At 45.6% G+C, this 27,892-nt stretch overlaps 1 protein-coding gene and 2 long non-coding RNA genes across 4 annotated transcripts in view; 2 read left to right on the top strand and 1 right to left on the bottom strand.

Annotated features, from left to right (window-relative positions):
* Window positions 1–2,841, top strand: part of MAP3K21 (mitogen-activated protein kinase kinase kinase 21) — a 72,908-nt gene extending 70,067 nt beyond the window's left edge. The window contains exon 13 of the transcript XR_010936048.1: window positions 827–2,841. The gene's annotated coding sequence lies outside the window, so the exon portion shown is untranslated. The remainder of the gene's footprint in view (window positions 1–826) is intronic.
* LOC137209416 (uncharacterized) overlaps window positions 1–27,892 on the bottom strand; it is a 426,966-nt gene that overhangs the window by 360,415 nt on the left and 38,659 nt on the right. The gene's annotated exons all lie outside the window — the stretch shown is intronic.
* The window catches only part of LOC137209410 (uncharacterized), a 56,042-nt gene continuing 32,645 nt past the window's right edge, over window positions 4,496–27,892 (top strand). The window contains exons 1-3 of one of the 2 annotated variants that reach the window (XR_010936050.1): window positions 4,496–4,963; window positions 12,065–12,224; window positions 26,422–26,529. This is a non-coding gene — a long non-coding RNA (uncharacterized lncRNA). Of the gene's footprint in view, window positions 4,964–8,601; window positions 10,505–12,064; window positions 12,225–26,421; window positions 26,530–27,892 lie in introns of those variants that run through there. The other variant, XR_010936049.1, reaches the window with a different exon arrangement.

Genomic DNA, 27,892 nt, shown 5'->3' with positions numbered 1-27,892 from the left:
ACGTATACATATACCCCCATATCTCCCCCCTCTTGCGTCTCCCTCCCTCCCACCCTCCCTATCCCACCTCTCTAGGTGGTCACAAAGCACCGAGCTGATCTCCCTGTGCTATGCAGCTGCTTCCCACTAGCTATCTATTTTACATTTGGTAGTGTATATATGTCCATGCCACTCTCTCACTTCGTCCCAGCTTACCCTTCCCCCTCCCCATGTCCTCAAGTCCATTCTCTACGTCTGCGTCTTTATTCCTGTCCTGCCCCTACATTCTTCAAAACCATTTTTTTTCTTTAGATTCCATATATATGTGTTAGCATACGGTATTTGTTTTTCTCTTTCTGACTTACTTCACTCTGTAGGACAGACTCTAGGTCCATCCGCCTCACTACAAATAATTCAATTTTGTTTCTTTTTAAGGTTGAGTAATATTCCATTGTAGATATGTGGCACATCTTCTTTATCCATTCATCTGTCAATGGGCACTTAGGTTGATTCCATGTCCTGGCTATTGTAAATAGAGCTACAATGAACATTGGGGTGCATGTGTCTTTTTGAATTATGGTTTTCTCAGGGTATATGCCCAGTAGTGGGATTGCTGGGTCATATGGTAGTTCTGTTTTTCGTTTTTTAAGGAACCTCCACACTGTTCCCATAGTGGCTGTATCAATTTACATTCCCACCAGGAAATAGTTCTTAAACAAGTGAATATAGTAGAGCTGATCATCTCTAGCCCTCACCTTTGACGTGAGGACATACTGCATGTCATGAGCCTAATACAGTGCCTGGTATGCATTAGCTACTCATTGTGTGTGCTTTTTCTTCTTGTCAGCTTGGAGAAGCAAGCTGAGGTGTTCTGGGAGAGGAAAAAACCCTCCTAGCTAGCATACAATGGATCCTCAGAGGGAATATGGCTACCATCAAGCCAACAGGACATTCATCACCTGATAGACGTATGCTTATCAGACCCTTAAAATGCTGTTTGATAATTGATGTTTATGATGGTAGAATGGTCCAGCTGAAAAGACGCTGCGAGTTCATCTAATCCATCCCTCAAATTATACAGGTGACAAAATGGGGCCTCATGAGCATCTAAGCAACGGGCCGTGAGTCCAGAGGTGTGTTGGTGCCGAGCAGAGGACAGAACTCAGGCCTCTTGTCTCCTAATCTGGAGCTCTTTCCATTCTACCAGGTTGTTGTAACAATAATTTGTATCAATTAGAAGGAAGATATTAGGCTTTTTTTTAAAAAAAGAGAGAGAGAGGAAAAGCCATTACTTCTAAATTTTTAAAAGAATGTTCTTTGGTTTGGGGAAGGCTGGAAAAGGACACAGCTGTGGGATCAACAACATACATTGAATTTTAGAATTCCTCACGTGTTTACAGATTTCACCATGAACCAAAAGTGGAGCGATTACCAGTTAAAGGTACTGAAGCCCTAAGTCCAGGAAATTCTGAGGTGCTGGGTGTCTGATGGGCTTCCAGAATTGGTACCTTTCTTGACCATCCACAGCAGGATCTGAGGTGTGAGCACTATTTGAGAGCAGAGGGCCTCGTTTGGTGTAGGAAGGGAGACGATCCACAAAGGATCTCCTGATCCCCCTGGCGGTGGAGGGCTGGCCCCAAAGGCAGACGAAGGATGTCTGAAGTTCTCCTTGTTGAGGGGCAGAGCAGAGAGGTTACACAGGTGGTTTCTGGAACAAAAGCCTGGAGTCTGAATTCCATTTGTACCACTCACTCATTTATCTTGGGCAACTTTAAAATTTCCAAAGCTTTGATTTCCTCATGTCGGAGAAGGGGACATTTCCCCCTCTACCCCTCTTGAGTTCTTGTGGCTGGACTAATAATAAAATTGACACAAGACAGATGAACAGGAGAAAAAGAAATGAATTTTAATTCAGGCACATGGAGGTCTCAGAGAAATGCGACCTAAGAAGCGGCCAAAGAGGACAGCTTTTATACTTTTTAGACAAAGAAACAATAAATTTGTGAGGAACTGAGGGGACAAAAAAACTGAGGTTTGGGGTGCCCAAGGAGTGAAGAATCCAAACAGAGTCTGGGCTTGGGGTCAATTGAAGAAGGTCACAAGTTTCGTTTATAGAGGCTTCTCGGCCATCTCTGGTGATAAGGGTGTCCTTCCATCTCCAGATGCAGGGAGTACACCTTTCACCTGAGATATTTATTTCCTGCTTTCAGGGAGACAAAAAGGAGGGTCAGAGTGTCCCTCTTGCACTGGCCACTTCTTAAGTCACTTTAATTCAAGATAATCAGTATGCCACGAGGCACATTTTGGGGTGTCCTACCTGGGGCCCCAGCGCTAACTTGTAACATGGGTATGATAATAGTAATGTTTGGGGAGTAATTTATCACAGCGCCTGGCGCTTAGGATAAAGTATTGAAAACTTGCAGTTGCAAAATACTTCATATGCAGAGACGCTTCTGGAAAAGATCTAGTCAGGAAAGCCAGGCGCCACTCAGCAGGGACTGCTTGTCAGGGTTGTGCCTGACCCGCTGGAGAGGAAAGGGCCTGGAAACTCACTTCCTATGATTGGACGGCTCAGCAGGCAACTCAGGGACAGTTACTAATGCCACACTTTCCTCTTCTTTGCCTTCAACAAAACACTGCCGTTCGTCTCCCCCACCTGGAGGGCAAAGCTCAGCTCCCTGGTTTGCCATCCTGGCTGGTCTCTAATGCCCTGGGAGAGCTTAATGGGCAAACACCCAATCTCCCTGGAGTTCGCCTTCACCCAACAAGAAATAAGAAGGTGTCATTCCTTCCTGGAATCCCAGCGTTTCTGGATCTGCATTTTCCACGTGCCCTCCAGGCTGGAAAGCAGGGCTGTCTTTGAAGCACGGTCCATTTTATAATAGATAACATCTCTTTTTTTTTTTTTTTTCCCCCCCGGTACGCGGGCCTCTCACTGTTGTGGCCCCTCCCATTGCGGAACACAGGCTCCGGACGCGCAGGCTCAGCGGCCATGGCTCACGGGCCCAGCCGCTTCACGGCATGTGGGATGTTCCCCGACCGGGGCACAAACCCGTGTCCCCTGCATCAGCAGGCGGACTCTCAACCACTGTGCCACCAGGGAAGCCCTAACATCTCTTTTTTAAACGCCTGTATTCTCTCTCTTGCATGCCAGGCCTGGTGGGAAGCAAAGGGCCTCTCCGAAGGAGACAAGCCCATTCTCCAGTTCACGTGCCCCCAGAACATCACAGAGCCCTGCCTGTCCCTCCTGAGCACCGGTTCCCCAGAGACACAGGAGTAAAAAGGGAAGTCACTTGGTGTCCTATTTCTTAGAAGTCTGAACAATAGAAAGATTTCCTGTGAAACCAGCTGAGAGCTAAATATTCTTGGAAAGGGCCTACATGAGTCATATTTGCAGCATCTGGAGAAGAACACTTCCGTGAACCCCAAGAAGGCACAGGTGCTTCAGAGGGCGGGGGGAAACAAGTATCAAAGTCGTCATAGGGGTGTGTCACAGGGACACTCTCAACATTGGCTCTGGGCACAGAGTAGAGTATGTGAAGTTTGTTGTGTGTGTGTTTTACTTGCTAACTTTCCACCTCTGTCCCAGAGAGCCTGTGAAACCACCTAGCAAATCTCTTCATTCCTGGAGGAAAGCAGTTAATAAATGAGTCTTAACTCAGTCTCTTGATGTAAAATGAAATCAAGCTTAGCTTTATCATTTTCCAGGGAGATTCTGGATTTTAAAAAGTAATTTTTAGGGGACTTCCCTGGTGGCGCAGTGGATAAGAATCCGTCTGCCAATTCAGGGGACGCGGGTTCGAGCCCTGGTCCGGGAAGATCCCAAGTGCAGCGGAGCCACTAAGCCCGTGCGCCACAACTACTGAGCCTGTGCTCTGGAGCCCGTGAGCCACAACTACTGAACCCGCGTGCTACAACTACTGAAGCCCACGAGCCACAACTACTGAAGCCCGTGCACCTAGAGCCCGAGCTCCACAACAAGAGAAGCCACCGCAGTGAGAAGCCCACGCACCGCAACGAAGAGGAGCCCCCACTGGCCGCAACTAGAGAAGCCCATGCGCAGCAACGAAGACCCAGCGCAGCCAAAAATAAATAAAATAAATTTATTTTTTTTAAAAAAGTAATTATTAGGGGGAACATGCATAATTCAAATGGAAGGACTCATAAACGTGGCACTTCCAGCCACAGTCAGGAAGGCATGTGGCAGCGCCCCCCAGGAGCCCCATCCTTTCCGCACACACGGTTGCTGGATGTCCAGTCTCAGAGACCAGGGCTGTGGACAAAGGCGGCTCTCCCCCTCTCTCCTTCTCTCTTTCTCTGTAAAGTAGCTAAACTTCCTCAGTACTGATTACTCAACAAAGAAGATAGAAACTGCATTTTTTGAAGACCAAAACCTGGCCCATAGGTGTCCCTGTTGGGTTTGATCTTGTTTCCCTTCTTAAATGTAAGATTTCCCTTGAAGGAAGGAGGGCGTTTGGCCTCCAAGGCTAAGCTAAGGAAGAAATCTTCAGCAAACAAGCCCTCAGCCACTGCAGCCAGCCCCAACGGTGCACCCCGAGAGCTCTCAGGATGGGACAGAACAGGATACCTGTCCTAGGCAGCTGAGGTACATATCAAAGAAAGGATCTCAATGAGCCCAGACTCTTGCATCTGCCCATACAGAGAAAAGCACTACATTCATGAACTTGAGATGTCTGGTTTTCTTTAATTAACTGTAATTAACAGACGTTCTGACTCCCTGGTCTTTGTTGCAAAAACCCCTATATATCCTGGCTCCGCCCTGACCTCTTTGGAGCTATCCCTCCAGCTATCTGAGAGGGTGTCTCCCAGGCCTAAGTTCTCAGCAAGTCCACCAAATAAAACATAATTCTCACCTTTTAGGTTGTGCAGTTTCTACCTGTGGACACTTCCTTTTTCTCAGAGTTTCTGCAGAATGTTTTCTCCAGGAGACTTCACAGGAGACTGGTGTGAGCCGGCGTTGAAGGTAGGACCGAGATTTCTCTCTGTCTCTGCTCCCTTCATTTAAAACAAGCTTGGCCCCTGAATTGCTGGACTTTCTGGCCTCTCACCCTTACCTCCCCCAAATCCTGTGCAGCTGTTCTACTGTGGAGGCCCTTCTGGCTCTGCCCAGACTTCTCTCTGTGGGATGCCCTCCTCCCTCTCCCCTGAATAACTCCTAATCGTCCTTTGCTACAGTGCTCAGAATATGTGCCACACAGGGACTTCCCTGGTGGTCCAGTGGTAAAGAATCCGTCTTCCGATGTAGGGGACACGAGTTCGATCCCTGGTCAGGGAACTAAGATCCCCCATGCCGCGGGGCAACTGAGCCCGCATTCCACAACTACTGAGCTCGCGTGCCTCCCCTAGAGCCTGCGTGCCACAAACTACAGAGCCCATGCGCCCCAATAAAAAAAAAAAAGTGCCACACACCAGCTGCTGGTCTAGGACAATCCGTTAGTGGCTTGTGACGAGACAAGAATGTTAAATGACTGACTCACTGAGCACACTGTTTAGTTCAGTTCTTGCTCTTTCTCAACGAAGGAAGCAGTGTGTGGATTTACCTTCTGACGCAAGCTCCCTTTCTGGTCACAGGCTGACCTGCCCGAGTCCAGGATTGATCCGTTCTCCTCTGGGAAACCCCCAGCAGCCCCTCCATGCCCACCTCATCTCTCCCTTATAGGGGAGCAGAATTTGCCACCCCAAAATGTGTCTCTTTGGCATAAGGATTAATTTAGGCTGATTATTTTTTAAATTATTAATTAATTAATTAATTAATTTATGGCTGCATTGGGTCTTCGTTGCCATGCGCGGGCTTCTCATTGCGGTGGCTTCTCTTGTTGCGGAGCACGGGCTCTAGGCGCACGGGCTTCAGTACTTGTGGCGTGTGGGCTTCAGTAGCTGTGGCTCGCGGGCTCTACAGCACAGGCTCAGTAGCTGTGGCACATGGACTTAGTTGTTCCGCAGCATGGGGAATCCTCCCGGACCAGGGCTCGAACCCGTGTCCCCTGCATTGGCAGGTGGATTCTTAACCACTGCACCACCAGGGAAGTCCCTAGGCTGATTATTTTTAAGAGACAGAAGACTCAGGAAGTCTCTCTTTTTCCCTCCCTCTTAGCTGACTAAAGAATTTGGATAAAGGGTCAGTTCTCAGAATAGAGCTATCTCCAGAGGTATCTGCAGAGAACATGGCCTAGGTGTGGTGGGGAAACGCAGCAGGGCTTAGAGATCAGAGTTCACTCCGTGTCCCATTGTCTCTGCCTGGCCCAGCAAACATTTGTTTGCGGAACATTTGCTTTTTCATCTCCATGTCAATTGCCTTCCTCCCCTTTCAAGTCCCAAATCCCTGCTCTTTTGTCTTTAGCTGAAGGTGGTGTTTAAGGTGAGGGCTTGGAGCATTTTGGTGAGTTACTCAGTTCTCCTGGGTCTCTGCCGTACATACGTCTTATTAAACTTCTGCTTGATTTTCTCCTGTTCATCTGTCTCATGCCAGTTAATTCTTAGGCCAACCAGGAGAACCTAGAAGGGCAGAAGAAAATGTCTTCCTTCCTGACACCCCACCTCACCCCACCAGTGTCAAAACACCTAGCAAACTCTATTGGAATCATCTATTTTCCCCAGGTTGTTTATAAGCATTTTTAAAATATCTGGGACTTGACACCTAATGGATGCTGAGGAAATATCTGTTGAATGAGTCAATAAATGACTTTTCAGTGTTTTCAGTACTGAGCATTCATTCCTTTTGTACGGTTAACAACCTGGACGAGAATTTCTTTTTTTTTTGGACACATCACATGGCTTGTGGGATTTTAGTTCCCTGACCAGGGATCGACTCGGGGCCCTCAGCAGTGAAAGTGCAGAGTCGTAACCACTGGACCACCAGGGAATTCCTTGGTGAGAATTTTTAATTAACTTTTTATGCAGTTTGGGGTATTGTACTTTCTGTTTTCCTAATATTTTAAGCCTTAACTAGGATTTCAAAGACAGAATAGATTTAGCCTTTCAGATAAATTTACCCTTTCCACAAATATCACACAGGAACCAGAAATGGGTTAAATTATGTTCACTTGAACCCCCTTTGATTACCATCAGCTTAAGTTGTAAATATGGTAGCATGGAAGGCAGGACGTTTAGCTCTCACTAAACATGGTAAATATGTAAATGTAAATATGGTAGTGTGGGACTCGAGGGACATTGTTCCAGCTAATGATTAAGAACTCTCCAGACAATAGGGGCTTCTTAGACAATGGGTGAATTTCCAGGATGTCCGGCCCCCTTCCGAGAAGGAGGGAGATAACAAAATGTAAAAAAGGTGTCTGTCAAAGACCAATCAGACAGCTGGGGAGAAGGAGGGAGATAACAAAATGTAAAAAAGGTGTCTGTCAAAGACCAATCAGGCAGCTGGGGACAAGTTCCCTCTCTGGTCCGAGCCTAAGCCGGGACCAATCAGCAGGAGAACACAACCAAATCTATAATTTACATACGGGGAAGTGGGAACCTATAAAACTGACATATTCGCGCCCAAAAGGGTTCCTTCTTCGACCTCCTGCGTGAGGACCAAGGAACCCCGGTGCACCGGCCTTCAATAAACCTCTTGCGTTTTGCATCGGCTTCCGACTCTTGTTGTTTCCTGGGCGAGTCGAAACTCCTAGGAGACCGCGCAGGTCTAACAGTAGCATGGAAGGCAGGACGTTTAGCTCTCACACCCAGGTTGCTGGCTCTGTCTCTGCCCATCTCCACTCTGGAATCTGCTTGGGGTCTTGGTTATGCCTTCTCTCCACTCAGTGGTTCCTTGCTCAGGCCGTAGAGGAGCGACAGTGATGCAAAGATTTATCCTATCTTAGTGCTCCCAGGACACTCCTTATTTCCTGCTGAAGCCTCGGTTTCCTTAAACAAACCTCTGGAGCTTTGGGCGCTGTGAGACACAGCTGCAGCTTGGCTGAAGCTGCCATTTCAATAGTGTGTTTGTTTTCTCATGCTCTGCTTCCTTTGCTCATGAAAAGCCTTCCCTCTGATAAACAATAGGTCACCTGGACCCCTAAGTTTAAGAATAACATACACTCTACCCACAGTGCGTCTCCACCAAAAATACAGTGGTTGACAGAAATAGAAAACTCCCCAAGAGAAAAATAAAATGGATATGAGGACGAGCTAGTTAACCAAATTCCTGAGCCTCTGCCTTTCAACACAAATCTATCTGCTCATGTCTTTCTCCACACGGTGCACATTCGTCCCAGTGTATCGGGGGTGTGTGTGTGTGCACGCACGTGTTTTAAGTAAATACTCCAGGTGCATTTATAGACTTGTAAAAATAAATTTATTTATTTATTTATTTTTGGCTGTGTTGGGTCTTCGTTTCTGTGCGAGGGCTTTCTCTAGTTGCGGCAAGCGGGGCCACTCTTCATCACGGTGCGCGGGCCTCTCACTGTCGCGGCCTCTCTTGCTGCGGAGCACAGGCTCCGGACGTGCAGGCTCAGCGGCCATGGCTCACGGGCCCAGCCGCTCCGCGGCATGTGGGATCTTCCTGGACCGGGGCACGAACCCGTGTCCCCTGCATTGGCAGGCGGACTCCCAACCGCTGCGCCACCAGGGAAGCCCCTAGTCTTTTTTGTAACTTAACTCCCCCCAACCCCTAACCCTGACTGACACCTACGCATTTGAGACTAAAACACCCAGAAGAAATCTTGAGCTGAGCACCCTAATGAGACAGGGGCTGCCTGGGTGGTATTGGACTCCATATTATAAGACTAATTCGATAAACTTAAATTTCTACAACCTGTTTCAGGGAGGAAACTAGCTTTCCTTTGGAATTGGCCTTCGAGCCAGAAGGTTATTACTTGGCTGTTGGCAGCCTTTAAACTGTTGGCAAAGGATGTTTTCCTTAGCAACAATTATACAAATCTGACATGCACAGGGTGTTTTTAAACTGTATAAAGTACTTTCATTTTCATTATCTCTTTGAATCCTTCCCAACTATAGACACTTCAGTCGTTTTAAGGGTGAAGCGTTTGGGGACTTCTCTGGTGGCGCAGTGGATAAGAATCCGCCTGCCAATGCAGGGGACACGGGTTCGAGCCCTGGTCTGGGAAGATCCCACATGCCACGGAGCAACTAAGCCCGTGCACCACAGCTACTGAGCCTGCTCTCTAGAGCCCACGAGCCACAACTACTGAGCCTGTGTGCCACAACTACTGAAGCCCATGCGCCTAGAGCCCGTGCTCCACAACAAGAGAAGCCACCGCAATGAGAAGCCCGTGCACCTCAACAAAGAGTACCTCCAACTCGCCGCAACAAGAGAAAGCCCTTGCGCAGCAACAAAGACCCAAAGCAGTCAAAAAAAAAAAAAGGATGAAGTGTTTGAGACTGAGAGATTTTAGGTATTTTGCCCCAAATCACACAGAGAGTAAATGGCAAACCTGGACTCCATGCCCCATATTCTGACCCCTGTTCTGGCATCTTCCTCCCTGCCTTCTGTGGGCTGAGGAATAGCAAATACATATTCATGACATTATCACCACTCTTTTTGTTTTTCCCCAGTCTGGCTGGATTGAGAAAAAATCTGCAAGGGCAGCAGCTGTTACATCACACTGGGGCGGCGTTGGTGGGGGCCAGTGGATGCCCGCTGGTCTTCAACATGCCTGCTCCTCCCAGGGCCTGATCAGCTCTCTGGGTGTAGGTCTTGAAACTGAGCAGGACCCTGTGGGGCTCCTGGACATGGAAGCCTTTCTGTGTCCCCCATTTCTTGTTTGTAGGGAACAGACTCCAGCCTCCGTGACCTTCCCTGAGTCCCAAGGGCACATTCAAACAGTTGCTAATCAGGGAAGGGAGGGGTTGCAGAGACAAGGGAGAAGCAGTCAAGAAACAATAGCGCAGCCTTGGGGCAGGTCCTGGTTCCCCCTCAAGGGATACACATAAGAGTATCTGTGCACTCTTCTGCAGAACTAAAACCCCCAACAAATGGAAGATGTTAACTACTTGATGAAGCGTTCTTTATTCCTCGAGAACCAGAGAAGCTCATCCGGAGACCACCTGAGGCCAGATTTTAAAAATGCAGGCCCTGGGGCTTCCCTGGTGGCGCAGTGGTTGAGAGTCCGCCTGCTGATGCAGGGGACGTGGGTTCGTGCCCTGGTCCGGGAGGATCCCACATGCCGCGGAGCGGCTGGGCCCGTGAGCCATGGCCGCTGGGCCTGCGCGTCTGGAGCCGGTGCTCCGCAACGGGAGAGGCCACAGCAGGGAGAGGCCCGCGTACCGCAAAAAAAAAAAAAAAAAAAAAAATGCAGGCCCTGCACACACCCGGATCCTTAGTAGCAGCTCCGCCTTTGAAACATTGCTATAAAACTCCTCACCAAATCCTCCAAGTTTGGGACACAGAGGTACTGTGGGGCACGAGCCCACTGTATCCCGCTTTGCCTAGCAAAGCAGTAAGGCTGTTCTTTTCTGCTTCACCCAAAACTCTGTCTCCGAGATGTGATTCAGCACTGGTGCACAGAGGCCGAGTTTTTAGCATCAGTCTGAGAACATGGACCAGGTAAGGCCAAGTCCATGGCAGTCCTATCTGTCCTTCCTTTCCCTCCAACATGCAAGGGAATGAAACGTGACAATCAGTTTCTTCCAACAGTCCTTTGCCTCCAGGGTAAATGGTGAGTTGAAGGGTTTGGGTAAGGATGAGGATTGTGGCCATGGAGACTTCATTACACTGAAAGAAACCTGTACTTTCCTATACAAACGATACCCCTTTGTTATCATTGCCTTTGGAGCTCAGTATTAGCAGCTGAAATTGTCTTAGAATTAAATGAACAGATCCTGAACTGTCCATTGACCTTGTCAGTGAGAGGTAATTATCTCACTGGAGCTTTAACGCAAGCTGAAAATCATTATGCTTTTCAACATGACAAAATTGGCTGGAAAAGTCTACTGAAAATTCCATCTGATCTCACAGAATTTGCTTGTGAGAGTTTCAGTGAAAAGGAAACATAATTAACATCCGAAAATGTCTTATCACTGGGCTTGCCTGAGCTCTGCCGATGTGTGTCTGAAAAGCTGAATATTTACTAATGCGCTTACTGAAAATGGATTAAGATAAAACCTTCTGTCTCACTTTGTGTTTAGATTACTCAGACCCCCAACCCTGGGAAGATTTCAAATTCAGTTTTAGGTGGAGGCTAGATCAGCTGCGCACTCAAAAAATAAAACTCTCCGTGGGCCACTGAGCCTCAGGATTTGGGAAGGAGTTCGCAGGGCCTGTGGGGAGCAGGGGCCAAACTAAGAAACGAAAATAACTGGAAGTAGGAAACAAGTAAAAAGTGCGGATGACAAGGCCCCTGAACTATGAATTCATTGATCTGCAGTCACCGAGGGCAGACGGTTGCCCCTGTCAGCTGGAAACAGCACACCATGACCCAGGCTTCTGGGCCAGCAGGCCACCCTTGAACTCATAACTGTGAGCACACAGGGTAGGGGGTCCCTGGAGAAAAGGAACCCGACATGGCTTTCTTGACATAAGAGAAGCCATTTTGGGCCTAAGCCATTCTGTGATCTAAGCCTGGCCACAATGCTTGTCCTTGAACAGGTCTCGGTAATTAATGATCTTAAGGAAACAAAAGAATGTCGGAACAAAAGGCTATTACCAGGCAAGAGCAGTAACAATAGCAAGGATAATATAGCAGGTGTAAATACACCCAGTCCTGTTTCAATGGTAAGGATTAGCCTGAAGCTCAACCACCCGATCAACTGGAACCTAAGGGGTGATGAGCTTGACCTTTTCTGACCCTGGTGACTTCAATCAGCTAAAGCTTGGCCTCCGTCTAGGCCTCAGCCCCTTCATGAACATGCATGGACCCTTAGCTGAAAACTTCCCCAATTTTGCTGTTGGCGGGAGACACCGCCTTAGATAAGATTCCCCGTGTTCTCTTTCCTTGCTGCCAGTAATCAATCCTTTATTCTCCCGATCTTTGGCTTGGTCGTGTGTTTTGGCTTGACACCCACCAAGAGGTGAACCCAGGTCTGGGGGTAACAAAACCTACAGCCAAAGCCTCAGATGCCTATCAGCACACGTGGGCCTCTGACCCTGTGATATTCCTACATTCAGGCAGCGTGATCAACGATAAAGGAAGGGGAAGCAGAGCTCCGGACAGGAGAGACCACTGTGCCTACAGCCAAGGACCCCAAGCCCCCTGAATGCCGCGCTGCCATTGGAAGAATGACCTGCTATCTTTGTCCTGACGGGGGAGGATATTCACAGGAGACAGGTGAGCACAGCGACCGTGGTTAGACGTTTCCTATTGTTTAATGCGTGCGTGGTAATCACATGTTATTCAACTTTTTAAAAATACACACATAAGTGGAGTTCCCAAACTGCGAGAACAACAACAAAAAGCCGTGGGTATCTTTCTTCCCGTATTACACTTGACCGTGTGACGCTTCTGTCTGGATGCTACGGAACGGGGCCGTGGCTACTGCCTTCTAAGCTCAGCTCCTCTTATCAGCCCATCATCAACATCCCAGCTCCACCACTTAACTGAGATAAACTCTGAGCTGAGCACACAGGAAGTGCTCCATAAAAGGCCGGTGTTGATGGAGGACCAAAGCCACCAGAGCCACAGACCGAAGGTCCTCTTTGCTGTTGTCTGCATCTGCCAGGCCACGTGAACACTGCATTTCTCGGGTCAGAACAACTAGAAACACAAAACTTGGTCTCCAGTGAACAGTCATTCCCCCTCAGTGAGAATTCAAGCTCGTATCTTGCACTCAACATTGTGCAAAGATCTACAAGATCCATTAGGGCCGATTACTGCCTGTGGGGAATCTGCGCTGCGGACGGAACAACGTGCACCTGTAAACAGACAGCATAAGCATGCGGAAGAATTTAAACTGCTCTCCTGCATCTGTCCTTGAAGCCGTGTCCCGAAGACCGGCTGGTGCTTCCCCACAGACCTCACGCGGAGGCCCTCCGCAGCTCAGCGCTCTGCCAGGCCCTGCCTTCCGCCCGCAGGCTTGGATATTTAATTTCGCCACTTGTCTCTTAGAAGCGGGTATATATTAACTAAGCTCAGAAGATTGATCCGAAAGGCGGAAAGCCAATTTATTAATTATGAAGGAACCAGAACACTCACATTTGTGTGACCAGTGGACTTTCCGACTGTCGAGGGACTGCAGTGGGAAGCGTGCTGGGGATGAGAAGGCTGAGGATGTGGGTGAAGTCAGAACAGCGGCATCTGAGGAAACCAAGATTCCGTGGCTCCCGGTGAGACAGGCTGAGGATCCACCTCCTGCTGGGGAAGGCAAGGTCTGGCCAACGGAGGACGAGGAACTCATGCCGAGTGGAACTAGTGAATTGGGTCCTGCTCTTGTTGGCGTCCCAGAGGAATATAGACTCAGGGGATAGAGCTCTTGGTGGAAAAAGAGAAACTATTGGGTTTTTTTTTTTTGTTTTTTGGTTGTTTTTTTTTGCGGTACGCGGGCCTCTCACTGTTGTGGCCTCTCCCGTTGCAGAGCACAGGCTTTGGACGCACAGGCTCAGCGGCCATGGCTCACGGGCCCAGCCGCTCCGCGGCACGTGGGATCTTCCCGGACCGGGGCACGAACCCGTGTCCCCTGCATCGGCAGGCAGACTCTCAACCACTGCACCACCAGGGAAGCCCGAGAAACTGTTTTTATATTTATTTACTTATTTATTATCTCAGAGAACATTTTTTTTCATGATCCATATAATATTAGCATACTAAGTATTGCCATTTATAATATAACTATTACACCCAGACCAATTCATCTAAATACAGATGGCCAATGTAATTTTTTAAAAAATAATTTCCACAAGATACACTGAGAAATTGTTTTTATAACCTTCTTTTGCAAATGTTCTTTCAAATATCTGACTGAATTCTGTTCCCGATTTTGCCAGTTAATACCACGTCCATGGCTAAGCCCCTCGGGTGGCGATGCCTTACTTCCTCCATCTCGGGATGAGACTCAGGCACTATTTAGCTCCTTCTTGTGGCTCAAGTGAGCGGGATAGAAAGAGAAGTGGCTTATACTGTAATTTACCTTAATTTCAGAGAGAGGATAGAGGAGCACCACATAGGGTCTAGGCCTCAGTCTTCAGGAGACCTGTTCTCTCTAAGCCCACAAGAAAAAAATGAAATAAATAAATATTATTTCTTTATTATAAATAAAGGGAAGGAGCTGGGGGAGACAGCTGAGCAATAAAATAATCACCCCCCAGAATTTTTTTGAAAGGCCCATGCATTTCCCTCAACAGAAGAGTAGCCCCCACTCGCCGCAACTAGAGAAAGCCCACGCGCAGCAACGAAGACCCAACGCAGCCAAAAATAAATAAATTTATTAAAAGAACAAAAACAAAAAACTGGCTTTCTTTTCTCTTTTTTTTTTTTTTTGAAGTATACTAGATTTACAATGTTGTGTTCATTTCTGGCATAGAAAAAGTGATTCAGTTATACATATGTGTAAGTATTCTCTTTCATATTCTTCTCCATTATGGTTTATACAGGATATTGAATATAGTCCCTGTACTATACAATAGGACCTTGTTGTTTATCTATTTTATATATAGTGGTTTGTACCTGCTAATCCCAAACTCCTAATTTGTCTCTCCCCGCCTTTCCCCTTTGGTAACCATAAGTTTGTTTTCTGTGTCTGTGGGTCTGTTTCTGTAAAATGGGCTTTCCTTATAGCATCTGTATCAAGTCAGCAAGTTCCTTCATCTTCAGACTGTTCTCTGTGGCTTGTCAATCAGCAATAGATACCTGAGAAGCTAAATATCTAAACAGCTTTTTCAATTTGTCCCCTGGTTGCTGTCACAAGCTCTGCTAGTTTTGCGCCCTTCATGTGTTTTAAATCTCCCCAGAGCCACTGCCGCAGCTGAGGCTCTCCTGGTCTCCCACCTGCATCACTGCGACAGACTCACAACAGGCCTTCCAGCTCCAGAGTCCCCTTTGCCAGTTCTGAGTCTATTTGTAAAATGCTAGGAGATAGAAACGTGGTCCTGCCACTGTCACTTGTGCTCCGCTAGCATATCCTTTTAACAGTGGAAGTGGCTGTGTGTAAAGCGGGGCAAGAAGACACCTTCGGGAGTAAATCCTAGCTCTCCTGGGGCAGCAGCGAGCTGCTGGTTGTTCAATTTCATGGCCAGACACGCTGGGGTCAGCAGCTGCCCCCCGACTGCCCTGGGCCTGTGTTGTGTGAGAACAGTTCATGTCCAGGAACTTAGTGGGACAAGTACCAGGAGGGCATCTGCCAGCAGGCCAGACAGCTGTTTCCATTAAATGCCAGGTGAAAAATGGAAAGAAAAATCCATCTGTGGGACTTCCCTGGTGGCACAGTGGTTAAGAATCTGCCTGCCAATGCAGGGGACACGGGTTCGAGCCCTGGTCTGGGAAGATCGTTCAGAGCAACTAAGCCCATGCGCCACAACTACTGAGCTTGCGCTCTAGAGCCCACATGCCACAACTACTGAAGCCTGTGTGCAGCAACGAAGACCCAAAGCACCCAAAAATAAATAAATACATTAATTAAAAAAAATAAAATCCATCTCTAGCCCCATGAGACCTGGCTTCTGTTATCAAATAAGTTTGTGTGTGCCTGTTGGTATGTGTGTGGAATTTCTCATAAATTTTTGCTTCACTTTCCAAATGGTATACATCTTTCTTCGGCCTTTTGCGTTTCCTCTTCTCTCTCTGTCTCTCCCCCAACCCCTATCTCTGTCCCTCTCTCGAACTCTCCACTCTGCTTCTGCCATTTCTTCCCTTTCTCCTCAATGAGCACTGGACAGGGAACAGAATTTACTTAAAGAAAATAAATAAATAAATAAATAATAAACCCCAAAATGATTAATTGATAAAAAGAAATATTTTCAGTCATTCATTTTTTACCCCCTTATAACTTTTATGCTGTTTTCCTCAAATAATTTATGCTTTAGTAGCTTTGTGCAAATTTTGGAATTTTCTAGGGGCTTATTGCTAATTTGCGGGAGATTCATCACGGAGTATTTTGCTGCTTTCGGCATCGTCTTGTTTCAGATGTGTCCTGGTGTGCCTCTGGCAATGTTTTTATGAATTTTAATTTTATCTTTGGAGCAAGGTAAATGGGCCCAAAATAAATTGGTTGAAATGCATGTTTCTAGCCACTAGTTCAAGCACTGGTAACTCATGCGGCCTCTGAGTGATTTTGTGACAACTGAGTGAATTTGTCTGCTTTCAAACTAATTTTGTTGTTTAAAATTTTTTTAATTCATTTTATTTGTTTATTTATTTATTTATTTTGGCTGCATTGGGTTTTTGTTGCCGGGCTTTCTCTAGTTGGGGCGAGCAGGGGCTACTCCTTGTTGTGGTGTGCGGGCTTCTCATTGCAGTGGCTTCTCTTGCTGTGGAGCATGGGCTCTGGGTGCATGGGCTTCAGTAATTGTGGCTTGTGGGCTCAGTAGTTGTGGCACAGGGGCTTAGTTGCTCCGCAGCATGTGGGATCTTCCTGGACCAGAGCTTGAACCCGTGTCCCCTGCATTGGCAGGTGGATTCTTAACCACTGCACCACCAGGGAAGCCCCATTAATTTGCTAAGTGTTTTCTTAAAGAGATGTCCCAAATGATACGAACCGCAGGCCCACACTACGTAGATTCATTGCTGTGCTGAACTCAGTAGGGAAAATATAACTGGCTAATGTTTTTGTTCTCATCCCACTCATCAAAGAATGGAAGCCACAGGAGTTCTGAGGTCTATTAACATTCCACCTGCTACACTTGCCCTCTGGACACAAAATAACATTTGAATCGCACCCAAGGAATACCCTGTTTTTCTCCCCTTCCTGTCATCATTCCCCTCCACCGGGGGGTCCACACTTCCCACTGTGCCTGTCTTCATTCCCATAGTGGTGCTACTTAGCACTCTTTACCCCAATAACACAGGCTACGTTTATAAGATTATTCCTGAATGCTCTAGGGCCACAGTTAGCTATTTTCCAGGGAGAAGGGACTTCAAACCCTTCATGTTTAGAAAATCCAAAATCCTTTGCTAGAACAACCTAAGACATTCAATACATTTCTAAAAAATGACAGGAAGTGCTGAAAGCAGAACTATGGCCTTCACGGGGGGTAAATAATGACTTTGTTAAGCAATGAGTCAACCATTTGGGACCTGCTGGACTTGAAAAACAAGATCTGTCAAAGAGAAAGTGGCGGAGCTGGAAGGCTGGCCACCCCAGAGGGCAGGGGCGAAGTGGGTGTGGGGAATTTCAAGAACAGTCCGCAAATCTGTTGGGTCCAATATTTGAGATACAGACACATATCAGTTTTGATCCTTTTAGGTCTGTCTGCTTGTGGCAAAATATCGCTGGCGGCTGGTCAGAGGACCTCCGCTCTGGTGAGGAAAAGTGGTGGGAAGTGAGCGTGGCCAGCGGGGCCCCAGTCAAAAAATTCATATATCAAGATGAGGTACTAACCCAGCCAAGGAGGAGAAGGACGCCTAGAAGGGCACCTGCATAGAACCAACTAGAATGTGAGCAGGTGGGTAAGGGGTCCTCCAGGTCCAGGCCATTTTGTTCTGTTTTGTTTGTTCTTGTGTATTTGTTTATTTGACTTTAGACATTATCTATTGACTTCCTACTACAAAATATTAGAATTTAGCTCTCTTTGCTCACCGCCCCAAACCTCTGCTACACACAAACACTGCCCTTCTGCCCGTCCTGCCAATATAGATTTTTGGTTGAATCCATATATCGTGTATTTATCCATTATTACAACTGTGTAATTATTGTTCACAGCCAAGCTAGGTCCAGATGACAGGGAGTGTCCTATGATTACATTTTCTTTTTAATATAAGTTTTTACTTTTCATGAAATTAATAATGCAGATTTTTGGTTTGTTTCGTTTTGTTTTTTTTTTTCCATTGCTTTATTAAGGAATAAATTACATGTGGTGAAACGTTATCTTAAGCACCCAGCTTAATGACTTTTACATAGGATATGCCTGTGACGCCGGGACATATCTGTCACCCTAGAAGGTTCCCTTGTGTCCCTTTCAGTTAGTACCCTCTGTCCCGGTCCCCCCAGTCCAGGCCACCTTGGATGGAGAGAAGCAGAGGCAGGCACAGCTGTGATAAGAGCAATCAATTGCTGGGGACACAGAAGTCTGGTTCTCAGGAGGATCCTAGCAGGTGGAACGGAGCCCCAGTGTTCCCAGTCTGTGAGAGTGACATCATTCCAAATCCCACGGGCTGGCCCTAGATGACTCAGAAGTTAGGATGGTCAGAGACTCTTGGAGAGAAACTTGTGGATCCATCTGGGAAAGGCTGTGGAACACAATGGCTGGGGAACGAACATGAGTGCTGGCAGAGGGTGAAAAAGGCGACTTATAACTGGTTTAGAATTTTGGTGGCTAAAATCGGCACATGGAAAGATGCTCAGTATCGCTAATTATTAGAGAAACGCAAATCAAAACTACAGTGAGGTATCACCTCACACCGGTCAGAATGGCCAGCAACAAACAGTCTACAAATAATGAATGCTAGAGAGGGTGTGGAAGAAAGGGAGCCCTCCTACTCTGTTGGTGGGAATATATATTGGTGTAGCCACTATGGAGAACAGTATGGAGGTTCCTTAAAAAACTAAAAATAGAATTACCGTATGATCCATCAATCCCACTCCTGGGCATATATCAGGAGAAAACTATAATTTGAAAAGATACATGCACCCCATTGTTCATTGAAGCACTATTTACAATAGCCAAGACATGGAAACAACCTAAATGTCCACTGACACATGAAAGGAGATGTGGTATATGTATACCATGGAATATTAGCCATAAAAAAGAACAATACCATTTGCAGCAACATGGATGAACCTAGAGATGATCATATTAAATGAAGTAAGTCAGAAAGAGAAAGACAATTATCATATGATATCACTTATATGTGGAATCTAAATAAGATACAAATGAACGAAACAGAAATAGACTTGCAAACACAGAAGACAAACTTATGGTTACCAATGGGGGAAGGTGGGAAAGGATAAATTAGGAGTTTGGGATTAACAGATACAAAGTATTGTATATAAAATAGATAAACAACAAGGTCCTACTGTATAGCACTGAGAACTATATTCAGTATCCTGTAATAAACCATAATGGAAAAGAATATATATATAACTGAATCACTTTGCTGTACACCAGAAACTAGCACAACATTGTAAATCAACTATACTTCAATAAAAAAGAAAAATTGGGACTTCCCTGGTGGTCCAGTGGTTAAGACTCCACGCTCCCAATGCAGGGGGCACGGGTTCAAACCCTGGTCAGTGAACTAAGATTCCACATGCTGCGTAGTGTGGTAAAAAATAAATAAATAAATAAATCATTAAAAAAGAAAGAAAAGGGGCTTCCCTCGTGGTGCAGTGGTTGAGAGTAAGCCTGCTGATGCAGGGGACGCAGGTTCGTGCCCTGGTCTGGGAGGATCCCACATGCCGTGGAGCGGCTGGGCCCGTGAGCCATGGCCGCTGAGCCTGCGCGTCCGGAGTCCGTGCTCCGCAACGGGAGAGGCCACAGCAGTGAGAGGCCCAAGTACCGCAAAAAAAAAAAAAAAAGAAAAAAAAAGAAAAGTTGTTTTCTAATATTATAGAATTAAATTCGTTGGCTTTGGTTCACATATATTGCAAAAGGTACATATATGGCAGAAGAGAAACCACAGGTGATGCATTGATGAAAGTTAAGTTGGTCTAGAATAATCACACTTTAAACAAAGCAAAATGACACAGATGTCTCAGGAACCTGAAATTCAGTAGTCTAGGACCTGTAAGTTCCTAATATTTCCAAAGACAGAGAGAGGGACAGAGAAAGACAGGCAGACACAAAGAGATAGACTCACACACAGGGAGAAAATCTCTTTAGCACTGAGGTAGATTGAATAATTAGTCCCAACTTTCCAGTTACCTGTAGTAATATTATCCATTGGCAAACTCACCCTGGCTTCCAGGTTAGCAGAGTGCACTTCTCTGTTCCTTAACTTTGAGTTTTGCCATGTGACTTGCTTTGGTCAATGAGATGTTAGTGAACATGGCTCAAACAGAGGGTTAAAATATGGCTGTGTCTTTGGGCTGGCATTCCTGCACTCGGGTTGACCCACCATGAGCAGAATACGCCTCAAGTACCCACCTGCCCTCAGCCTGGGTCTGAGAATGAGACAATAAAACAGACCACATGCCCTGGGTAGCTGTTAGTCTGAGAGTGATGAGAGCTGCATGGAGTCCACGTCAACCCTTGGAACCTGGAGCCTGGAGTCCCGCCAAGATCAGCAGAGTTGCCGCCAACTCGCAGACCTGGAACTATAAAAACAGATTATTGTTTTTTCAGCCAGTGAGTTTTGAGATTTTTTAAAAATGCATCCTTATTGTGGTCATTGCCAACTCATATGAAAATTGGGGTGTTGCCCTAACATGAACCTAAAAGTTTGTGGAATGAGTTTTGGTAGTGAGGGGCAGAAATCCAGGAAACGGTTCCAGGAGGCTGAATAAATGGTCATGCCCATTGCATTGTGGGAAAGCATTTGATAAAACTACTTGGTGGAGATTTGGAAAAAAGAAAACGTACCTGTGGAACCTTTAGTCTTGGGTGAGGAAGTTTGAAGGGAGAATATAGGAACAGGACTTGGTTGCTCCTAGGTGCACATGGTAAAGTACCATAGGTAAGAGGAAAATGTTCAGGGAAGAACTGGTTAGTTGCAAATAGAACAGAGAAGAATTTTAGGGAGTCCAGAAGTTGTGAGGCAGAGTTACAAAATGAGAAATTTCTCACAAAGTCAAGGCTTGGGATCATTATAACAGAGCCTCTGGGCAAAGACAAAATCTACTAGTTCTTCCTACTAATATGACACAGCCTTGGAGTAAAAAGACATCAAGGGTCTGCCTGAAACACTCTTGGTTAAGACATCTGAAAGGATTAACATGGCACCTATAGGTCCGTTCAGCTGGACAGAAGGGCTCTTAGAAAGATTATGGACATGGTTCCGCAGAAGCCTGATTTCTCAAACGTACCCATAATTAAGGCTAGAAAGAGGCATATCTTGAAAGGTATATGGCTGTGCCTTTTGCCACAGGCAAGTTTACTGAAATGACTTTCATAGAGAACCCACATTTTGAGAGATGTGTATCGGCAAAAACCCTGCCAGCCTAGAGGAAAAGAGACTGACACTGTTAAAGACATAAAAAGACCTCTTGACCCCCAACTTTCTATAGGCAGTATGATGGTTAATTTTATGTGTCAACTTGACTGGGCCACGAGGCATTCAGACATTTGATCAGACATTATTCTGGGTGAGTCTGTGATCCTGTTTTTTGATAAGATTAACATTTGAACGGGTAGACAGTAAAGCAGATGTGGGTGGGCCTCATCCAATCAGTTGAAGGCCTGAATAGAACAAAAGGGCCGACCCTCGATGAGTAAGAGTGAAGGTCTCCTGCCTGACTGCCTTCAAGCTGGGACATCTGAACATCAGGGCTTTTTTTTTTTTTTCCTGCCTTCCAACTAGAACTGAAACACTGGCCTTTCCTGGGTCTCAAGCCTGCCAACGTTCAGAGTGGAACTTACGCCATCGGCTCTCCTGGGCCTCCAGCTTGCCAGCTGCAGGTCTCGGGACTTGTCAGCCCCCATAACTGTGTGAGCCAGTTCCTTATACAAAATCAATCCCTTCTCTCTCCACTCACCACAGCCCCTCTGCATGGTTTCAATTATAAGAGGCCAAGAAAATGATCTCACGGTGCTTGCCAAATGGCCGGCCCTTGGGGTGCCAGACCCCTTCTGGCTTCTGTGTAGGGAGAAATGCCATCTCAGTGCCATACTTTATGTTACATAGACCCCCGAGCATCTCTGTGTATGCCCACAGTCTTCAATAAACTATATAAAAAACAGCTCCTTCAATCTCTGTTACTGTTTTCTGAAAATTTCCAAAAATCTCCCATGAAAACAGTTGGCTTGCCTTTGTGGCTCATCCTTCCTGATTATAGTTTCTGAAGCTCAGTGCAAAGGGAGAGGCCAGCAGGTGCCATGATCTTGGCTCCTGCATCGTCCTCTTTCCTCTCCCCCTCCCTGAGGTTTGCTGTTCACTAAACTCTTCCTTCTTCCCAGGTGCAAACAAAACCTTTTGCACATGGATACCACGGAGACAGTCATTAGCAAGGAGGTTGTTTATAGCAGCAGAGCTAAGCCTCCAATCAGCCAGCCACAAAGCCTTGAGGAATGTGTCTGTGTGGGTGTGTGGATGTGTGGGTGTGTGTGCACGAGCATGCGTGCATAAGCACAAATGTTTCTTTTCAAGTCACTGTATGCTTGGAACTGGGGGATTAAACAGATGAAGGCTTACTTTTGTCCTTCCTTTTGAGCAATCCTCTTAGAGATTGGATAGTATGGTAGGTATCCTAGATAAACCTTTCATTCCTTAACTAAAATTTTCCCAGAAGGGTCAAGAAGATGACATTGTAACCAAAGCAAGTACATATGACTTTATCGGAGATTAAGAACCGACATGCTGTTTGAATTGACCTACCACGCTGTGGTTCCGCTCTGTGCACGTGGTTCTCTTTCGTGATGACATAGTAGAAACTGTAAGAAAGCTAGCTATTGTAATTCTTCCAAAACCTTATATCAAATTGAAGGAGAAATAAGAAAACAGAGGATACATAGGTATAATTTTCAGCGGACTGAAAGAATCTAGCAAGCGAATATTGATTTCAGTGCCTGGCACACAAATGAGTATATCGATGGTGTTCTTTTTGTTGAAGGTGCCAACTTTCATTTCCCACTCAATTGAAGACTACAGGGTAGGAGTAGGCAGTCTGATTGAGTGAGCCAGCGCAAGGCTAATGACTTACTTTTAAGATCCCACAGTGTGCTCTGACTTGGAAAATCTCAATATACTTTAGACTCCAGAAGGAAAAGGACACTTTGTTGATTCTTTCAACTGTAACATATTATAATATTACCAGCAATCAAAATGGACTTCCTTAGGGGAAAATTTAAATGAAGCCACATCCTTGGGAGGTATTCTGTACTGGAAATCGCCTAGCTTCTTTCTGCTGCTTCCAACTGCCAGGGCTCTGATATTCCAGAGAGGGAAATGAGAAAAGTTGCTCAAACCATGTCAGGTTGGCCTTTCTTGATATATTGCAACAGCTGTGGGGATAAAGTGTCCCTGGAAACAGCCACGTAGCAGGAAACTAGTCTATGCTAGGCATTCAGTAAACAAGGTTTCAATATTTAGGGCGCGAAGAGCATGTGAAATGAATAAGCAATCATTTGGGTATTTCATCGCTCTTTTTCATGGTTGCAAAAGCATCACTTACAGATCAGTAGCGATTACATTTCAGAAAACAGGGTCATGCGTGAACTTGTGGCCTCATTTGATGGTGGGAGGTGACACTGCAGAAAGAATACTGATCAGTTTCAGATGCAAGTGAGAATTTCCGACGGCCTTCACTTCGAGGACAACTCCCAACTAGGCAGTGACCAGGATCTTCCCCTGAAGTCTTTATGGAGACAGAGCTTTTCTTTGCATAGCAGGTGGTCTTCTCTTGGCTACCGCTTGGTGCCAGAATCCCAGCCCCCCCGAGGGTGGCGCTCACTCCCGCTTCCTGTGAGCAGATGAACAGCATATGGCCCTGTGTTTCTCAAGGACAGAGCCTGTGGCTTTCCCCAGCCAGTTAGGAAAATGAATCTGGATGAAAAAGGGAAGGTTTCAGGATAAAACCAAAAAGATTAAGTTCTTATACCCAGGCAACACGCTTTCCTAAACAGAGAGGGAAACACTGAGCTGAACATAAAAATGATGGTGATGGTCATGGCAGGAAGATCAAAGTGGCCTTTAAATCCCAAAGTGCCCAGAAGTAAGGGAGCAAAAAAGAGAGGTTTATTTTCCCTGATATGTTTCTTATTCTTTAAGCACACCACAAAAACAATAAAACTTTTAAATGGAATACCTCGTCAGCCTTCTAAAATAAAATTTCCAAGAAGATCCACAAATTAAAATGGATCGTTAGATCAAAAATAATGGTAAAGGGCTTCCCTGATGGCACAGTGGTTGAGGGTCCGCCTGCCGATGCAGGGGACACAGGTTCGTGCCCCGGTCCGGGAAGATCCCACATGCCGCGGAGCGGCTGGGCCCGTGGGCCATGGCCGCTGAGCCTGCACGTCCGGAGCCTGTGCTCCGCAACGGGAGAGGCCGCAACAGTGAGAGGCCCGTGTACCGCAAAAGAAAAATTAAAAAAAATAATGATAATAAAATAATAATAATGGTAAAGAGGATAAATGCTCTTCGGGGAGAGAATATAAAGCAGCAAAGGGAACTGTATCCAGAATTTAGCACTGCTAAAGGTAGAGAGCTTCCTCGTGCACCGACAGCTAATAAAGTGGCCCAAGCTGATTACAGTGAGTGAGGTTCATCTCAAAAAGACACCGCCATTTGTAAAACATCCTACCATTTGGGAAAACATGGATAGACCTTGAAGGCATTATGGCAAGTGAAATAAGTTCGACAGAGAGACAAGCACCGTATGATCTCACTTTTATGTGGAATCCAAGAAAACGAAGAACAACAAACTCATACATACAAAGAACAGATTGGGGGTTGCAGAGGTGGAGGTAGTCAGTGGGCTGACATGGGTAAAGGGAGTCAAAATGTACACACTTCCAACTGCAAAGTCAGTCAGTCCTGGGGACGCAACGTACAGCAGGGCGACTGGAGTTAATAACACTGTATCACGTATTTGAAAGTGGCTGAGAGAGTAGGTCTTAAAAGTTCTCAACATAAGAAGAATAGTTTGTAACTATGGATGGTGGTGGATGTTAACTAGACTGACTGTGATGATCATTCCACAAGTTACTGATATTAAATCATTATGCTGTACACCTGAAACTAATATATATGTCAATTACATGCTAATAAAAGCACATCATCCTTTATATTGTTTAAAACTTTTAAATACAATTAATGCGATTTATTCCTCTTTGGAGTTCAGTGCCCAAAATTAAAATGTCTGTCTATCCTGAAAAATGAATGTGCTCATTAAAATGATAATAGCATCTATACAATCTATGGATTTTCCTTTTGCCATGGTTGTTAGGAAACCCAGAGAAAATGAAGAGAGTGAAATATGCTTAATATTGGTTTCCTTTTTCACTCTCTCTTACATAATTCTAGAATTTTTAATATTATTTTGTATTTAAATTTTATTTTTATATATCATATATTTATATTATATAGCAATCAAGCTTTTAAGTGCATTTTATTGTGAATTTACCAAAACATATTGACTAAGACTAGAGTAGATATTATACATAATGCTCAGTAAACTACCTTAGAGAAGTTCCTTGTAAAATTGTGGAAATTACAAGGACACAGTGACAGTAAAAATGAAAAAATAATAATAAAGAGACCTTGAAATTGAGTTCTTAAGAGAACCACTGATCAAGTCCTATGTGGTCACGATGACTTAAATTCGAAAATTATATAATAAGAAGCACAGCTGTATGTAGGATAAAGGATCCCACCCCATCCTCACCCCTGTTGAACTGTAAGCTCCCTGGGTGCTTACAGGGACCACTCAGAGAGTTTACAGTTTATATGGTGCTTAAGATTATACTGATCTATAATCTTACTTTCTGTCCTTGGGACACAGACCAAAATAATGTTACCTTTTGGGGCAGAGGGAGGGAGAATAACTGCCTCATAAATTTTAAACTCATTTTAAAATTGTGGTCAACAAACAAGTGTCAGATTTCTCTTAATTTTTTAAAATAAATTTATTATTTACTTTTGGCTGCATTGGGTCTTCATTGCTGCACGGGGGCTTTCTCTAGTTGCGGCGAGCGGGGGCTACTCTTTGTTGTATTACGCGGGCTTCTCATTGCGGTGGCTTCTCTTGTTGTGCAGCATGGGCTCTAGGCTCGTGGGCTTCAGTAGTTGTGGCTCACAGGCTCAGTAGTTGTGGCTCGAGGGCTTAGTGGCTCCACGGCATGTGAGATCTTCCTGGACCAGGGTTCGAACCTGTATCCTCTGCATTGGCAGGCAGATTTTTAACCACTGCGCCACCAGGGAAGTCCTGAAGTAATTGTTTTTAATCCCAATAAGTTTATTTATAGTTCAGTTACACGGAAGATAATTAGCAGTAAGAACTATCATTATCTTCTGTCCCTGCCATATTTTATTACCTCTCACAATAATCTAAGCCTTCTCACATTTGGGATGAATAATAAAACAATCTGACAGTAACAGTGATCTGATCCTTTTTTTTACATTGAAGGCAAGAAAACAGAACACAGGAAGATTTCCTCTTAGATCAAACAGAGTCAAATGTTAGCCTTATTGCAAATCTGTTTCAACTCAATTACTTGGATACCTTGCTCTTCCTTGAGTTTCCTGGGTGGTAAATATGAAGTATCCTTGTCTCCTCTTCTAGGCAGAGAAATTGATGTACAAGTGGAGCCGAAAATAAACAAGCTGGGCAGTGACACAAGGATGAAAGGCACCTCTGGTTCTGGACAGAAGGTGATGGAAGAGAAGGGAGGTGAGTAGGGCCAGGGGCCAGCTCTCCTGTGCCATCACTTTCTAGAGCAAAATTCCACGAGTCTGAGAATTCTAAATTTGAGCCTGGCCTCCTGGGTCTAATGAAGGTATATAGATCAAGGTAGCACTTTTAACTTTCAAGTATTTAGGCATCTTATGTGCAGGTCTTCATTTCTACTCCTGGTCTCAGCCACCCTCCTGTCCTACAGAAATCATCATCAATATACATATTTTGAAAACTTAGATTGTTATATGAGATCTTTCTGGAAGCAGCATTTAGCTCAATGTAAGTAGCGCACATAGATTCGCATCTGAAACTTTCTCTGAACGGCACCTCGTCTCCGTGACTGGAATAGGGTATGCATGTGAACTGTTTTCCCTGCCTGTGACAAGGGGTAATTTGAAGGTGATGAACCATACATAGCACATGAAACATCTTTCTTCAAAGAAACCTGCAGAGCTTGTCGTAAAATCCCACTGTTTTCTGTCCCAACACATCTCCCATCTTTTAAATCCTGTTTGGAAAGTATTCCTTTCAATTTCTTGAGAGAATGTCCGTGAATAAATTATTTTGCCCATTTCCTAGGTAACTTGAGCCCCAAAGGAAGCACAAAGCATTTCTCTGTCCCTGACAGCCTTGTGTCCTGGGCCATGAAGCCAGTGCTGGGAGATGAAGTAGGAAGTAGGTACACGATACCTGGCTTTCTGTGTGCAGGTGGGGCTTCCCGGAGCTCTGGCTTGCATGTCTTCTGCATTCCGGAGCTATCTACACTCAGTGCCACTTCAGGTCAAAGCCTGCTTCAACAACACATAGTGCCAGGGTTCCAAGTGGGACACGTCCAGTTTGGAAGCAGTGTTTGCTAAAATGGATCAGTTTTCTCTAATAACATTTTGACCAAGCATGTATAAATGAATTTAATCCCCTTGGCATGCACATCACTTTTGCCTGTCAGTACCATATTCTCAAAACTGGCATAGCTGGGGCTTCCCTGGTGGAACAGTGGTTAGCAATCCACCTGCCAATGCAGAAGACACGGTTTCGAACCCTGGTGTGGGCAGATCCCACATGCCGTGGAGCAGCTAAGCCCATGCGCCACAACTACTGAGCCTCAGCTCTAGAGCCCGCAAGCCACAGCTACTGAAGCCCGTGCACCTAGAGCCCGTGCTCCGCCACAAGAGAAGCCACCGCAATAAGCCCGGGCACCACAACAAAGAGTAGCCCCCCCTGCTCGCCGTAACTAAAAAAAGCCCTCACGTAGCAACGAAGATCCAATGCAGCCATAAATAAATAAATAAATAAATTAATTAATTAAGAACTAGCTGCCCTGTGACTAAGCATGACCCTCAGGCTTTCCAGACTTTAG

The sequence above is a fragment of the Pseudorca crassidens genome, chromosome 16, assembly GCF_039906515.1.
Source record: "Pseudorca crassidens isolate mPseCra1 chromosome 16, mPseCra1.hap1, whole genome shotgun sequence".
Lineage (NCBI taxonomy): Eukaryota > Metazoa > Chordata > Mammalia > Artiodactyla > Delphinidae > Pseudorca > Pseudorca crassidens.
This window is presented reverse-complemented; position numbering and strand designations above follow the sequence as displayed.